At 50.9% G+C, this 16,057-nt stretch overlaps 1 protein-coding gene across 2 annotated transcripts in view; it reads left to right on the forward strand.

Moving 5' to 3' along the window:
- The window catches only part of ERCC1 (ERCC excision repair 1, endonuclease non-catalytic subunit), a 70,823-nt gene that overhangs the window by 11,656 nt on the left and 43,110 nt on the right, over positions 1–16,057 (forward strand). The gene's annotated exons all lie outside the window — the stretch shown is intronic.

Here is a 16,057-nt window from a genome sequence, read left to right on the forward strand (position 1 = left end):
GTCAGAGGGAATCCCTCGCTCGCTAGCGCGCACCCGGCTCCCCGCCCGCGCCTGCGCAGTGCCACGCCGCCCGGGGGCTGGTATTAATAGGCGCTTAGACTAGCCCCGAGGGTCCCCGCAGACCCGGGCGGGGAAGACCCCAGCCTGCAGGTCCCCGTCACCTCTGGCGCCCCCACCCACCCTGTTCTACGGCTGGTGCAGCGCCACCATTCAAGAAGAAGAGATCTCCAAAAGGAGACGCTGGTTAGTGTGGTGTGGTCACGTAGGTGGGGAAACTGAGTCCCGAGCGGGCTGTGATGCCCAGGTGAAAGTAGAGGTAGTGGTGGGATTCCAAGGCTGGTCTCAGTTTCTATCTTGATCCGCTGTGCGAGCTTGGGAAATGTTTTCCCTCTCTGAGCTTTGGCTTTAGTCTTCGCGACTGGGCAAAGGAAGTGTATCTTTTTTTTTTTTTTTTTTTTTTTTTTTTTTTTTTTTTTGAGACGGAGTTTCGCTCTTGTTACCCAGGCTGGAGTGCAATGGCGCGATCTCGGCTCACCGCAACCTCCGCCTCCTGGGTTCAGGCAATTCTCCTGCCTCAGCCTCCTGAGTAGCTGGGATTACAGGCACGCGCCACCACGCCCAGCTAGTTTTTTGTATTTTTAGTAGAGACGGGGTTTCACCATGTTGACCAGGATGGTCTCGATCTCTCGACCTCGTGATCCACCCGCCTCGGCCTCCCAAAGTGCTGGGATTACAGGCTTGAGCCACCGCGCCCGGCCAGGAAGTGTATCTTGGACCCTGCTGGCCTCCCTGCTCCGGCGTTCGGGCTTGCAGGTTTGGAGGGGATGGGGAATGAAACTAAGGGGGAAGCCTCTCTTCTGATGGTGTTGGGAGCCTCTTTTTCCACCTTTTAATCCCCCCGGAGACAAAGAATGTGTAAGGGGGATGGAGATATTATTATTAATTGCAATAATAATAATGAATGCCTTGTTTTGGCACATGGCAAGCACAGCTCCTGTGCTACGCCTTTCAGAACAAGATTTGTAATCTTTAAAACAGCTCTGGAAGGTTAAGAGAGAAAAATCTTCATTTTATAAAAGAAAAAAAAAAGATACTCAGGTTAAAGCACGTGCACAAGATCCCATCACAAGATAGTCAAACCCAGAGTTGGCAGACTCCAGAGTTCCTACCCTTTCCATTTCTTTTCTGATTTCTGAGGACTGCCTGGTTGGATGAAACTCCCTGAAAAACCTGTGTCTGGGGATTGTTTCAATGATAATGGTGATCATAGTGGCTTCCACTTGTCAGGTCTTTCTAAGTTTTACAAACTCCCTCTGACCGCTCTTAGCGTGCATTGCTGCAATCTACACTCAGAGGGGTAGAGCTGACTACCTGAGCAAACCTAGTTAGCAAATGGGGTTCAAGAGTCTGACCTGGGTTTTTTATTTTATTTACTTATTTATTTTTGACTGAGTCTCACTCTGTTACCCAGACTGGAGTGCAGTGGCACGATCTTGACTTACTGCAACCTCCAACCTCCCAGGTTCAAGCAATTCTCCTGCCTCAGCCTCCTGAGTAGCCAGGATTGCAAGTGCACACCACCACACCTGGCTAATTTTTGTGTTTTTAGTAGAGATGGGGGTTTCTCCATGTTGGCCAGGCTGATCTCAAACTCCCAACCTTGGATGATCCTCCTGCCTCTGCCTCCCAAAGTGCTGGGAATACAGGCGTGAGCCGCCACGCATGGACTGACTTGGATATTTCTGAGACCACAGCCCCCAACTCTTAAGCACCCACTGGGAAGAGTGCCACCAGCTACTTCACAAACCTCAGAGACCCCAGCACTTCCCTCCCAGTGCACAGCCTGGCCCAACCCTCAGCACGAAGGAAGAAGCACTTTTAAAACATCGGATTTCACAGGTTCAGAGAGGGGTAGGGCCTGTCTCAGGGTCACACAGCAAGTCTGTGGCAGAGCCGGGGTGATGGTTCTTAATTTCCAGGGGAGTTCTGATTTCCTGCCCCAACAGTAGGTAGGCTATAGGGAGATGTAGAAGGCTAGAGGGACATGGGGGCATAGGTGGAAGTTCAAGTTTCCAGACAAAAGTCCAGCCTCAAGTCCACCCCCTACCCTGTTCCCCCACACCCCCTCTGTCTGCCACCAGCCAGGAGGGAGGGACAGAGACTGGGAGATGACACAGCAGCCACGAGTAGGCAGTGACTCGGCCCCAGCATCAGACAGGGAATGACCCCTCATTCTCCTGTCCCATCCAAGCCCCTCATCTCCTCCTCCATGGAATAAAGAAACACACAAAGACCTACTCTGGCTGGCCAGAGACTCACACCCAACACAGGCGACACAGACATCCACACAGCCGTCCACCAGGTCACACGCGGGCACTCAGACGTTCACCCAGAGCCACACAGAAGCAGCTTCACAGCATGTGGAAACACACTGTCATATGGTTACCAACACACACAACACACATCCCTACACACACAAGAAGACATAAGGTTCAGGTGTACAGCTAAACGGGGACAGGGACAGACCCCCAAAACACACAGAGACCCCTAGACCTTTACTACAGATGCACATATGATCTCACACACTGACGCACACACACCACTCAGAGATCAAGAGAGCAACACACACACATATACACACACAGACCAATAACCACACATCCTGCAGACAGATTTGTGTAAAGATCTTCACACAACCATTACAAGAGGTAATTCTTCCCAAGAGCTGATATTAACTTATTTAATTCCTACAACACTCCTGTGAGGCACAAATGGTCACTTTACAGGAAGGGAAACAGTGGCCCAGAGACGTGAAGTCATTCACCCAGAGTCACACAGCAAGTAAGCAGCAAAGCTGGAATAACACCCTGCAGGGTGTCAGGCTTCAAAGTCTGTGCTTTGAACTATTATTATTATTTGAGATAGAATCTTGCTCTGTCATTCAGGCTAGAGTGCAGTGATGCAATCAGAGTTTACTGTAACCTCGAACTCCTAGCCTCAAGCAATCCTCCTGCCTCAGCCTCCCAAGTAGCTAACACTATAGGTGCATACTACCATGCTCGACTAATTTTTTTTTTTTTTTTCTTTTAAGGATGAGTCTCACTTTTTCACCCAGGCTAGAGTGCAATGATGTGATCTTGACTCACTGCAACCTCTGGTTTAAGCAATTCTCCTGCCTCAGCCTCCCCAGTAGCTGAGATTATAGTCATGTTCCACCACACCTGGCATTTTTAGTAGAGATGGGCTTTCACCCTGTTGGCCAGGCTGGTCTCAAACTCCTGACCTCAAGTGATCCACCTGCCTTGGCCTCCCAGAGTGCTGAGATTACAGGCGTGAGCCACCATGCCTGGCCTAATTTTTTTATTAAAAAAACTTTTGTGGGGGGCACTATATCCCACCTCATGAGACTGGCGGAAGGATTTCTTAAGGCTCCTGACAGATTGTAGGTGCTGGGTTTTTTACTAAAACAAAGTATTGGCCGGGCGCAGTGGCTCATGCCTGTCATTGCAGCACTTTGGGAGGCCCAGGTGGACAGATCATGAGGTCAAGAGATCGAGACCATCCTGGCCAACATGGTGAAACCCTGTCTCTACTAAAAATACAAAAATTAGTTGGGCATGGTGGTGCACACCTGTAGTCCCAGTGACTTGGGAGGCTGAGGCAGGAGAATGGCTTGTTTTTTTTTTTTTGTTTGTTTGTTTGTTTTTTTTGTTTTTGAGACGGAGTTTTGCTCTTGTTACCCAGGCTGGAGTGCAATGGTGCGATCTCGGCTCACCGCAACCTCCGTCTCCTGGGTTCAGGCAATTCTCCTGCCTCAGCCTCCCGAGTAGCCGGGACTACAGGGGTGCGCCACCACGCCCAGCTAATTTTTGTATTTTTAGTAGAGACGGGGTTTCACCATGTTGACCAGGATGGTCTCGATCTCTTGACCTCGTGATCCACCCGTCTCGGCCTCCCAAAGTGCTGGGATTACAGGCGTGAGCCAACGCGCCCGGCCTAGGAGAATTGCTTTAACTTAGGAGGCAAAGGTTGCAGTGAGCCGAGATCACACCACTGCACTACAGCCTGGTAACAGAGAGAGACTCGGTCTCAAAAACCAACCAAACAAAAAGTCTTCCTGACCTTTATACATGTACACCCTCCTGACCCATATCTGTAGGTCACTTAAATTTATCATGGGCCCTAGGCACTGTGCCCCTGGGCCTAGGAGAGAAGTTGACCCTGGAGACACACGTACACACACACACCTGCACTCACAGACATGACACACATACCTGCTCAAAGAGCATGGAGTGGGTAAGTCAAGTTCTTCTCCATAAGGCTCAATCCTTGCCAGGCGTGGTAGCTCATGCCTATAATCTCAGCACTTTGGGAGGCCCAGGTGGGCAGATCACTTGAGCTCAGGAGTTCGAGTCCAGCCTGGACAACAATGGCAAGATCCCATCTCTACTAATAATACAAAAACTAGTTGGGTATGGTGGCATGTGTCTGTCGTCCCAGCTATTTGGGAGGCTGAGGTGAGAGGATCGCTTGAGCATGGGAGGGCAAGGCTGCAGTGAGCCATGATCACGCCACTGCACTGCAGCCTGGGTGACAAAGACCCTGTCTCAAAAATAATAATAATAAGGCCAGGTGCAGTGGCTCACGCCTGTAATCGCAGCACTTTGGGAGGCCAAGGTGAGTGGATCACAGAGTCAAGAGATTGAGACCGTCCTGGCCAACATAGTGAAACCCCATCTGTATCTAGTAAAATACAAAAAAATTAGCTGGGCATGGTGGCGCCTGCCTGTAGTCCCAGCTATTCAGAAGGCTGAGGCAGTAGAATTGCTTGAACCTGGAAGGCGGAGGTTGCAGTGGGCCAACGTCGCACCATTGCACTCCAGCCTGGGTGACAGAGCGAGCCTCTGTCTCAAAAATAATAATAATAATCAATAAAATAAAATAAAATCTCCTCTTGAAAGGAGAGCTTCCAGGAGGAGGAGGACCTGAGCGTGAGGAGAGGGCTGGATCTCCGCTCTGGCTTCCAAAGGCTCAGCTCTGCTTAGGAGAGATGAGTAAGGGAGCCTTAGCCTTCTGTCCCCACCAGGGTGGAGGTGGGTGACAGTGCCCACGCTGGCCTTCCTCAGAGTATCCTGTAAACAGCTCCAGGCAGAGTCTGTGAAGGCCAGCCATAGCACGGTCTTCTCATCTTCCTTTGGCCAAACCCTTGTTCATCTGTTCCTCAGTTTCCCCATCTGTAGAGCAAGAAGGTTGAGTGACAGTGGTCTATAAAATTCCTTTCCAGTTCTGAAATTTAGCAATACAGAGGAAGAGGAGGGCTGGGTGTGGTGGCTCACGCCTGTAATCCCAGAACTTTGGGAGGGTTAGGCAGGAGCTCGCTGGAGGCCAGGAGTTCAAGACCAGCCTGGGCAACATAGTGAGACCCCATCTCTACAAGAAATTTAAAAATTAGCTAGGCATGATGGTACACACCTGTAGTCCCAGCTACTTGGGAGGCTGAGGCAGGGGCATCACTTGAGCCCTGAGAGATTGAGGATGCAGGAAGATATGACCGTACCACCGTACTCCGGCCTGAGCAACAGCGTGAGACCCTGTTCCCCACCCCCCAAAAAATAAAAATTAAAAAGTAGAAAGGAGGAAGAGGAGCTGCCGAAAGCAAGCACTTAAGAAGCTGTGGCTGGGTGCGGTGGCTCACGCCTGTAATCCCAGCACTTTGGAAGGCTGAGGTGGGCAGATCACCTGAGGTCAGGAGTTCGAGACCACCCTGACCAATATAGTGAACCCCCATCTTTAAAAAAAATTAAAAAATAAAAAATAAAAAATAAGTGAAGCTATGCTTAGCACCTTCACACCCATCATCTCAGTTAACCCTCACTCCATGTCAGTCCCCTATGTGGATTCTGTTTTGATTTTCTGGAACAGAAAAGGAAACTGAGGTACAGGGCGGTTAAGCCAGAGAGCGGCGCTTCTCAATTCATGGTGACCACAAATTGCCTGGAGAGCTGGCAGATCTGCTGTGGTCATCTTTTTTCTTTCATTCATTTTTAATATTTATGTATTGATTTGAGATGGAGTTTTGCCCTTGTTGCCCAGGTTGTAATGCAATGGTGCAATCTCGTCTCACTGCAACCTCCGCCTCCTGAGTTCAAGTGATTCTCCTCCCTTCGCTTCCTGAGTAGCTGGGATCACAGGCACGCGCCACCACCCCAGCTAATTTTGTATTTTTAGTAGAGACGGGATTTCTCCATGTTGGTCAGGCTGGTCTCGAACTCCCAACCTCAGGTGATCCGCCCACCTTAGCCTTCCAAAGTGCTGGGATTACAGGGGTGAGCCACGGCACCCAGCCTATTATTATTTTTAAGATGGAGTCTTGCTCTGTTGCCCGGGCTGAAGTGCAATCTTGGTTCACTACAACCTCCACCTCCTGGGTTCAAGCGATTCTCTTGCCTCATCCTCCTGAGTAGCTGAGATTACAGGCGTGTGCTACCATGCCCTGCTACTTTTTTTGTGTTTTTAGTAGAGACAGGTTTTCACCATATTGGCCAAGCTGGTTTCAAACTCCTGATCTCAAATGACCCACCTGCCTCAGCCTCCCAAACTGTTGGGATTACAGGTGTGAGCCACCTCAGCCAGCCATCTCCTACATTTTCAGCAAGCCCCCTGGTGGTGTGGAAACTTTGGCTCCAGGGACACCCCCTGGGAGGAGCTAGGTCTGCGGGTTTCTGAGACTCCAGAGTAGGGGAGGGGCATGTTCATGAGTGTGCACGCACTGCAGGTGTGTGTTGGACTGTTGTGCCTGTGACCTCTGGGAGGGCAGATCCAGGCTGATTTAGTAAGGGCTGCCTCCTTGGTGCTCAGCATTGAATAGTGAGTGTGACTGGGTGGCTAAGCTGCCCCACATGGAGCAATCCCGAGAGCCTCCCGGAGGAGACATCCATGGAGTTTCATCTCTACTAAATATACAAAAATTAGCTGGGTGCAGTGGCACACACCTGTAATCCCAGGTACTTGGTGCTGAGGCATAAGAATCTCTTGAATCCAGGAGGCAGACGGACGCTGCGGTGAACTGAGATCACGCCACTGCACTCCATCCTGGGTGACAGAGTGAGACTCTGTCTCAAAAAAAAAAAAAAAAAAAAAAAAAGGGAATAAATGTTTGCTGAGATCCAATAAATGGATCCAATAAATGGATCTTCACCATTCATTCATTTATTCATTCCTGAGCTCTAACAGACTCTCAGACAGAAACATATCTGGGCCTCTCTTCTGCCATGAAGACAGACAGATACATACATAGACAGGCGGAGATGTCCACCTACACACCCTGAGGTACACACCAATTTACAGATCTCAACAGGCACACGCCTTTCACCTTTGTCTGCACGGGCACCTGATGACTGTTTATTTTTGTTTTTGCTTTTGTTTTGAGACAAGGTCTTGCTCTGTCGCCTAGGCCGGAGTGCAGTGGCGCAATCTCGGCTCACTGCAGTCTCCACCTTCTGGGCTCCAATGATCCTCCTGTCTAGGCCTCCCAAAGTGCTGAGATTACAGGCATGAGCCACCGCGCCCAGTGGCACAACGACTATTTGAACACACAATCACACACATAGAGCAAAGCATGTGCAGTTGCGCATACACATCACATAGGTGTTTACACCCCAAACACACAGTAAATGACACACACCTTTGTCTACATAGACACACAGCTACACACACACACAAATGGGTACAGCTAGGACCACCACTGTCGCAGTGATATCCTCAGAGCTGTGGATTTGAAGAATTTCTTTTTTTTTTTTTTTTTTTTTGAGAGTCTCCCTCTGTCACCCAGGCTGCAGTGTGGTGGTGCAATGTCAGCTCACTGCAGCCTCCACCTCCCAAGCTTAAGGGATCCCCCTGCCTCAGCCCCCCAAGTAGTGTCTGGAACTACAGGTGCCCGTTGCCATGCCCAGCTAATTTTTGTATTTTTTGGAGAGACAAGGTCTCACTACGTTGCCCAGGCTGCTCTAGAATTCCTGAACTTAAGTGATCCACCCGCCTGGGCCTCCCAGAGTGCTAATGCTGTAGGCCTGAGCCACTGCTCCCGGCCTATGTGAAGAATTTCTTAGACATCCATACAGGCATGTGTGTGAAGGTTCACTCACAGTCACACCAGTACTAAGAGCTCCTAAAGTCCCACTGACTTGCTCGGAGTGCCATTGAAATCTACAGAAAGAGGCACTCCAGGCACACAGATACACAGAATCACACACCCAGCTTCCATGCAGTCTCTTCCACACTCACAACTACACACACACGGGATTAACATATATGGGCATGTACAGAGTAAGGCAGACACACACAGATGCAGACACAGAACTAAGCAGAAAGCAACTCTCAGTTGCAGACTTGTTCCAGGCTGTGGCTAGGGGTGCTGGTCACTGTGGGGACTGTCTCTCACCCACCCTCAACCCAGAGTGCACACCATGTGCAACTGACTACAACCACTCCAGGCATTGGGTGGCAAGAGGCTGGAGTAAGCCAGGAGGACTTCCTGATGGAGGCAGATCTAGACAGTCATCATCTAGTTCTGAAGAGTTATGAATGAGGAGGAAGTCCCTGAGACACTTTCTCCCTACTACAGACATATATAACCAAAGAAGAGACAGCAGGAAGGACTACAGGGAGGTAAGAAGTAGAACTGGACCAAGGCAGTGAGGGTGACTTTTTGGAGGCCATCCTAGTTGGATTTAGGGATAAAAATAATATGTGCTTGACCAGGCATGGTGGCTCACACCTGTAATCCCAGCACTTTGAGAGGCCTAGGCGGGTGGATCACCTGAGGTCTGGAGTTCAAGATCAGCCTGACCAACATGGTGAAACCCTGTCTCTACTAAAATTACAAAAATTAGCTGGGCATGGTGGTGGGCACCTGTAATCCCTGCTATTTGGGAGGCAGAGGCAGGAGAATCTCTTGAACCTGGGAGGTGGAGGTTGCAGTGAGCCAAGATCCCACCAATGTACTCCAGCCTGGGTGATAGAGAGAGAGTCCGTCTCAAAAAAAAAAGAAAAAAAAAACAACAAAAAAGAAAATAATATGCTTAGTACTAAGACTCATAACAGAGCCGCTCGCGGAAGCTCACCATCTGTGTGCGTACCAGGTACCAGACATACAGATGCAGATGACTTTCTTTCTTCTCTCTCTCTCTCTCTTTTTTTAATTTAATTTAATTTAATTTAATTTTATTTTATTTTTTTGAGACGAGGTTTTGTTCTGTCGCCCAGGTTGGAGTGCAATGGCACGATCTCAGCTCACTGCAACTTCCCAGGCTAAAGCGGGCCTCCCACCTTAGCCTCCTTAGTAGCTGGGATTACAGGCATGAGCCACCATGCCCAGCTAATTTTTTGATTTTTTTTGTAGAGATCTATCTCACTATGTTGCCCAGGCTGGTCTCGAACTCTTGGGCTGCAGTGATCCACCCACCTTGGCCTCCCAAAGTGTTGGGATTACAGGTGTGAGCCACCAAGAGAGTGAAAGAATCACTTGAACACAGAAGCTTGAGACCAGCCTGGGCAACATAGTGAGACGTCATCTCCATTATTTAAGAAAAAAAAAATGGTGGCCGGGCACGGTGGCTCAAGCCACCCAGCACTTTGGGAGGCCGAGGCGGGTGGATCACGAGGTCAAGAGATCAAGACCATCCTGGTCAACATGGTGAAACCCTGTCTCTACTAAAAATACAAAAAATTAGGCCGGGCGCGGTGGCTCAAGCCTGTAATCCCTGCACTTTGGGAGGCCGAGGCGGGTGGATCATGAGGTTAAGAGATCGAGACCATCCTGGTCAACATGGTGAAACCCCGTCTCTACTAAAAATAAAAAAAAAAAATTAGCTGGGCATGGTGGCGCGTGCCTGTAATCCCAGCTACTCAGGAGGCTGAGGCAGGAGAATTGCCTGAACCCAGGAGGCAGGGGTTGCAGTGAGCCGAGATCGTGCCATTGCACTCCAGCCTGGGTAACAAGAGCGAAACTCCGTCTCAAAAAAAAAAAAAGAAAAAAAAATGTAGAATGCCTAGAACAGCCACTGGCAGAAAATAAGTTCCCCATAAGCATAAGCTATTACAATAATAGTGATTTTTTGGGGGGGATAGGATCTTGCTCTGTTGTCCAGGCTGGTGCACAGTGCTGCAATTAATAGCTCACTGCCGTCTCAAACTCCAGCACTAAAGTGGTCTTCCCGCCACAGCCTCCTGAGTAGCTGGGACTGCAGCCACACACTGCCACATCCAGCTAATTTTAAATTTTTCTTTGCAGAGAGGGGGTCTTGCTATGATGTCCAGGCTGGTCTTGAAATTCTGGCCTCCAAGGGATCCTCCCACCTCTGCCTCATGAGTCACTGTGCTTGGCCTAATAACGATTGTTATTACCCCCACTCAAGAGATGAGGAAACTGTCCCTTAGGCCTCAGTCCCTCAGGGAACTTGCCCGACCAGCAGGCTCGTGGGCAGTGAGGCTCAGCAGGCCTGGGGTGGGTGGAGTCAGGGCTTCCCCAGGGAATGGGCGTTGAGTGTGCTGTGCGCCCCTGCGTGTGTAAGCACATTGGTGATTCCATTGTTCTCTGACTCTCATGACCAAGTCTCTTACGACTTGGTGATTCTCTGCGCAAACACTCAGACCCCAACCCACCCCTGTGGGTCACCCAGCCGCTGCCCACAAGCCGCAGGCTCCCCGTCACACTCACACGTGCTTCCTCCTCACCCGCCAGGGCCTCCCCACAGGGGCTCCTTCCCAAACTTTCTCCTTCCTGCCCCACGTGGACTCCTGTGGCTGGGTGGTCTCTGGCTGTAGCCACCCTGTCCCTGACTCAGGCCCCATGCCCCTTCACTGACCCTTATGTGGCCGGCCCAGCCCCGGCAGCCAGACGGCCACTCGGGGGTGTTGCAGGGGGTCACAGCAGGCCACGTGCCCAGGGTGGCTGAATTCCGCCTGTGATTCAGTCGGCTTGTCTAGGCTGCTGGGGTTGCCCTGGCCGGGTGATGTCAGCGGCCAGGTATGTGGCTGGGGTTTCTCCCGGGGTGACTCAGGCTCCTGAACTACGCTCTCCCTCCTGCAGACACTCTGGGCTGCTGTCCAGAGCGGGCAGGCAGCTGGCCGCCCGACACTCCGTTCCCAGGCCCCCTCCACGCCTTCTTCAGCAGAGAGCTGTGGGAACAGCAGAGCTGGGGGTCTGGCACAGGAGGGATCCCAGAGGCCAGGGCCTCAGTCCAGCCTTCCCCTAAGACCAGGACTCACAAGTGGTTGTGGGATGACATTCATTCATTCATTCATTCAGCCATTCAAAGATTACATCAGCACACCTACACACACACACACACACACACACACACACATACACACACACACCCCAGTCACGCATTCTAGGTGCTAGGGACAGAGCAGGAAAGAAGAAAAACAAAAATAAAAACTTCCTCAAATGGCTGGACATGGTGGCTCACTCCTGTAATCCCAGCATTTTGGGAGGGAGGCCGAGGCAGGAGCATGACTTGAGCCCAAAAGTTTCAGACCAGCCTGGACAACATAGTGAGACCCCACCTCTACAAAAAATCAGCCGGTAGTTCCAGTTACTAAGGAGGCTGAGGCAAGAGGCTCACTTGAGCCCGGGAGGTCAAGGCTGCAATGGGCCATCATCACAACACTGTGCTCCAGCCTAGGTGACAGAGCCAGAAGCTATCTAAAAAACATAATAAAGAAAAAGAAGGCTGGGAGTGAAATAATAAAGAAAAAGAAGAAAATAAAGAAAAAGAAGGCTCATGCCTGTAATCCCAGCACTCTGGGAGGCCAAGGCAGGCGGATCACGAGGTCAAGAGATCGAGACCATGGTGAAACCCCGTCTCTACTAAAAAATACAAAAATTAGCTGGGTGTGGTGGCACGTACCTGTAGTCCCAGCTACTCAGGAAGTTGAGGCAGAAGAATTGCTTGAACCCGGGAAGTGGAGGTTGCAGTGAGCCGAGATTGCGCCACTGCACTCCAGCCTGGCGCCTGGCGACAGTGTGAGACTCTGTCTTTAAAAAAAAAAAAAAAAAAAAACTTGCCGGGCGCGGTGGCTCAAACCTGTAATTCCAGCACTTTGGGAGGCTGAGGCAGGTGGATCACGAGGTCAAGAGATCGAGACCATCCTGGTCAACATGCTGAAACCCCGTCTCTACTACAAATACAAAAAATTAGCTGGACATGGTGGCGCGTGCCTGTAATCCCAGCTACTCAGGAGGCTGAGGCAGGAGAATTGCCTGAACCCAGGAGGCGGAGGTTGCGGTGAGCCGAGATCGCGCCATTGCACTCCAGCCTGGGTAACAAGAGCGAAACTCCGTCTCAAAAAAAAAAAAAAAAATTCCTCGCAAAGCCCTTACCGGTATCTGCACCTAGGGCATTATTATTATTGGTTTTTGGTTTTGTTTTTTTGTATTTTTAGTAGAGACGGGGTTTCACCATGTTGGCCAGTCTGGTCTCAAACTCCTAACCTCGTGATTTGCACCCACCTCAGCCTCCCAAAGTGCTGGAATGACAGGTGTGAGCCACCGCGCGCAGCCTATTATTGTTTTTTTTTTTTTGTCTGTTTGTTTTCTGAGACAAAATCTGACTCTGTCACCCAGGCTGGAGTGCAGTGGTACCATCTCAGCTCACTGCATCCATCCCTGCCCCCGGGTTCAATCTATTCTCCTGCCTCAACCTCCCGAGTAGCTGGAATTACAGGCACATGCCACCACGCCCGGCTAATTTTTTTTTTTTTTTTTTTTTTTGTATTTTTGGTAAAGTCAGGGTTTCACCATGTTTGCCAGGCTAGTCTTAAACTCCTGGCCTCAGGTATTTCACCCTGCTCGGCCTCACAAAGCGCTGGGATTACAGCCACATGCCTACCCTACTGCTATTGCTATTATTGCCTCCCTCCACATTCCACTAGCCTGTGAAACTCAGGCTGGTTTCTCTTCCTCCAGGCAGCTCTCCAAATAGCTCATTTCTTACAGTTCCCAGCCCCAAAACAGTCCTTGGAGGAAGTCCTTTCTGGAGTCTGACCCTCAGTCTGCCTGCTTCAGCACGTGCTCTTTCGTCTGTCTTTGATTCTCCACTTTCCCAGTCCCATGGAGTAGTTTGAACCTCAATTCCATCCCGTCCCAACTTCACCCCTCATTTACCTTTCCTGAAACCAGACCACGACTGGGCCTTGTAGCCACTGGGGCATTCCAGATACAGCTTCATTCGGTCACTGGCCCTGGGGGAGGTCTGGGACATGCCCATGGTATGGGAAGGAAACTGAGACTCAGGGCATTTGGGTACCCTGTAACGCAGGACCACAGAGCTAAAGCCTGCGTTTGTAACCCGGATTCTAGATGCGCACACGCACATCCAAGGACACACGCAGAGGAAGTAATAATACGATGATAAAAACCGGCATTTTGTAAATGTTTGTTTTCTGCCAGGCATTTTCTAAATGCTTTCCGTATGAACTCATTTACTCCCCCACAACGGTCCCATAAACTGGGTCTGTTAGTCTCCCCATTTGACAGATGAGGAAACCGAGGGCATAGAGCTCCTAATGCTAGTAGGAGGAAGGCCACACAGTTTGGCCAGGTGTGGTGGCTCACGCCTGGAATCCCAGCACTTTGGGAGGCCGAGGCAGGCAAGTCACTTGAGGTCAGGCGTTCAAGATCAACCTGGCCAACATGGTAAAACCTTGTCTCTCTCTACTAAAAATACAACAAAATTAGCCAGGCGTGGTGTACGTGCCTATAATCCCTGCAACTCAGGAGGCTGAGACAGGAGAATCTGGCAGGCTGAGGCAGGAGAATTCCGGAGGCAGAGGTTGCAATGAGCCGGGATTTCACCACTGCACTCCAGCCTGGGTAACAGAGTGAGACTCTATCAAAGAAAGAAAGAAGGAAAGAAAGAAAGAGAGACAGAGAGAGAGAGAGAGAAAAAGAGAGAGAGAGAGAGAGAGAGGATGTCAAGTCCACAGATTTTTATTTATTTATTTTTTGAGACAGGGTCTCATTGTGTTGCCCAGGCTGGAGCACAGTGGTGTAATCACAGCTCACTGCAGCCTTGGCTTCCTGGTCTCAAATGACCCTCCCACCTCAGCCTGCCAAGTAGCTGGAACTACAGGCTTGCACCACGATGCCTGGCTAATTTTTATTTGCTTTTGTTGTTTCAGATGGAGTTTCACTCTTGTGGCCCAGGTTGGAGTGCAATGGTGGGATCTTGGGTCCCTGCAGCATCCACCTCCCGGGTTTAAGCAATTCTCCTGCCTCAGCCTTCTGACTGGCTGGGATTACAGGCACGCGCCACCACGCCTAGCTAAGTTGTTGTATTTTTAGTACAGATGGGGTTTCATCACGTTGGCCAGGCTGGTCTCAAACTCCTGACCTCAGGTGATCCACCCGCCTTGGCCTCCCAAAGTGCTGGGATTACAGACGTGAGCCACTGCGCCGGGCCTAATGTGTGTATTATTTGTAGAGACAGGGTCTCAGCATGTTGCCCAGGCTGGTCTCGAACTCCCAACCTTAAGTGATCCTCCGGCCTTAGGCTTCCAAAGTGCTGGGATCACAGGTGTGAGCCAGGGCACCTGGCCTCCCAGTCCACAAGGCCCTCATCTGTGCCACGAGGCTCTGATATGTGCCATGCACTGTGTGGGGTGCCGAAAATTAGAGCTACATAGCGTGGCATGGCTGCAGAGACTCTCCTGTGCTATGACTGATGCAGGTGCCAGGCACACAATATCACAGAACCACCTGCAGGGTTACACGGATGTGTGCACTCAACATGGACGCAATTCATTTACTCAACAAGGAACTGCTGAGCACCTTCTTTGCACAGGGTGGTCCTGGGGACCTGGCAGTGACCGCAACAGCCCTGGGCCCTTCCCTCACAGGGTGCACAGTCCACTGGGAGAGGTGGACAGTAAACAAAGGAACAAATATATAATTAGACATTGCGATACATGCTGTGGAGGGAGCTCTGGGAAATCGTCTGCATGCACACGCAGGTACCTGCATGGTTACACACAGAGATCCAGAAACACACAAGGCTAGGCACGGTGACCCACGCCTGTAATCCCGGCACTGTGGTGGGAGGCCGAGGTGGGAGGATCACTTGAGGCCAGGAGTTGGAGACCAGCCTGGACAACACAGCAAGATCCTGTCTCCACAAAAAATTAGAAAATTACCTGAGTGTGGTGGTGCTTGCCTGTAGTCCCCACTACTTGGGAGGCTGAGGCAGGACGATCACTTGAACCCAGGAGTTTAAGGCCAGCCTGGGCAACATAGCCAGACCCCCATCTCTAAAAAACAAACGAAAACATCAGAAACACCCACAGAACCAGAAAGGCATGGCTGGAGGCAAAACCGTGCACATCCGTGGGTAGTTACACAGGCACCGTCACATAGATGACCACGTGCAGAGACTCACAACTCCACACGCATGCAATCTACACAGTCAGCAGGGCTGCGCACTCCCATACACCCAGATACACAAATGCAAACTGCAGAAACCGCTCGCCGAGTCCTGCAGTTTTGCTCTTACATAGGAAATACCAGATGTGCACATTGTCACCGGCTGTTGCTCACCTATGGACACATCCATTCGCCCTGTCACACACTCGATTTCTTCCCTCTGCTGGGAGATTCGCCCCAGCCCTGGTCACATGAAGCTGCTGGATGGGGGGGTGTTGGGAGTGTGTGTTGGGGATGAGTTGTTAGAACCTCCCAGCTGTGGACAGCTTCCCGGACACAGGATGGAAGGACCGCGCGGGCTGCCTGTCTCTTGAAAGAGGCTCGGGAAAGACAGGCAAGAGAACCCCAGGGGAGCCGGGAAAGGCACGGGAGGGAGCTCCGGGGCTGTGGCTCGGGTATGAACAGGTTGTCTCCCCTTGTCTGTCTGTCCCCCTGGTGGGGACCCCAGCCGCAACAGTGCACCCGGAAACCCGGCAGTCCAAGGCAGAAGCGGCAGGCCAGAGAAGTGTGCTCTTGTCCCTATTTTGGTTGTGAGGGTTTGGGGGGGATATGAGACAGCCGCAGAGCCGGAGGCGC

Source organism: Saimiri boliviensis, chromosome 14 (genome assembly GCF_048565385.1).
Source record: "Saimiri boliviensis isolate mSaiBol1 chromosome 14, mSaiBol1.pri, whole genome shotgun sequence".
In the NCBI taxonomy this organism is placed as follows: Eukaryota; Metazoa; Chordata; class Mammalia; order Primates; family Cebidae; genus Saimiri; species Saimiri boliviensis.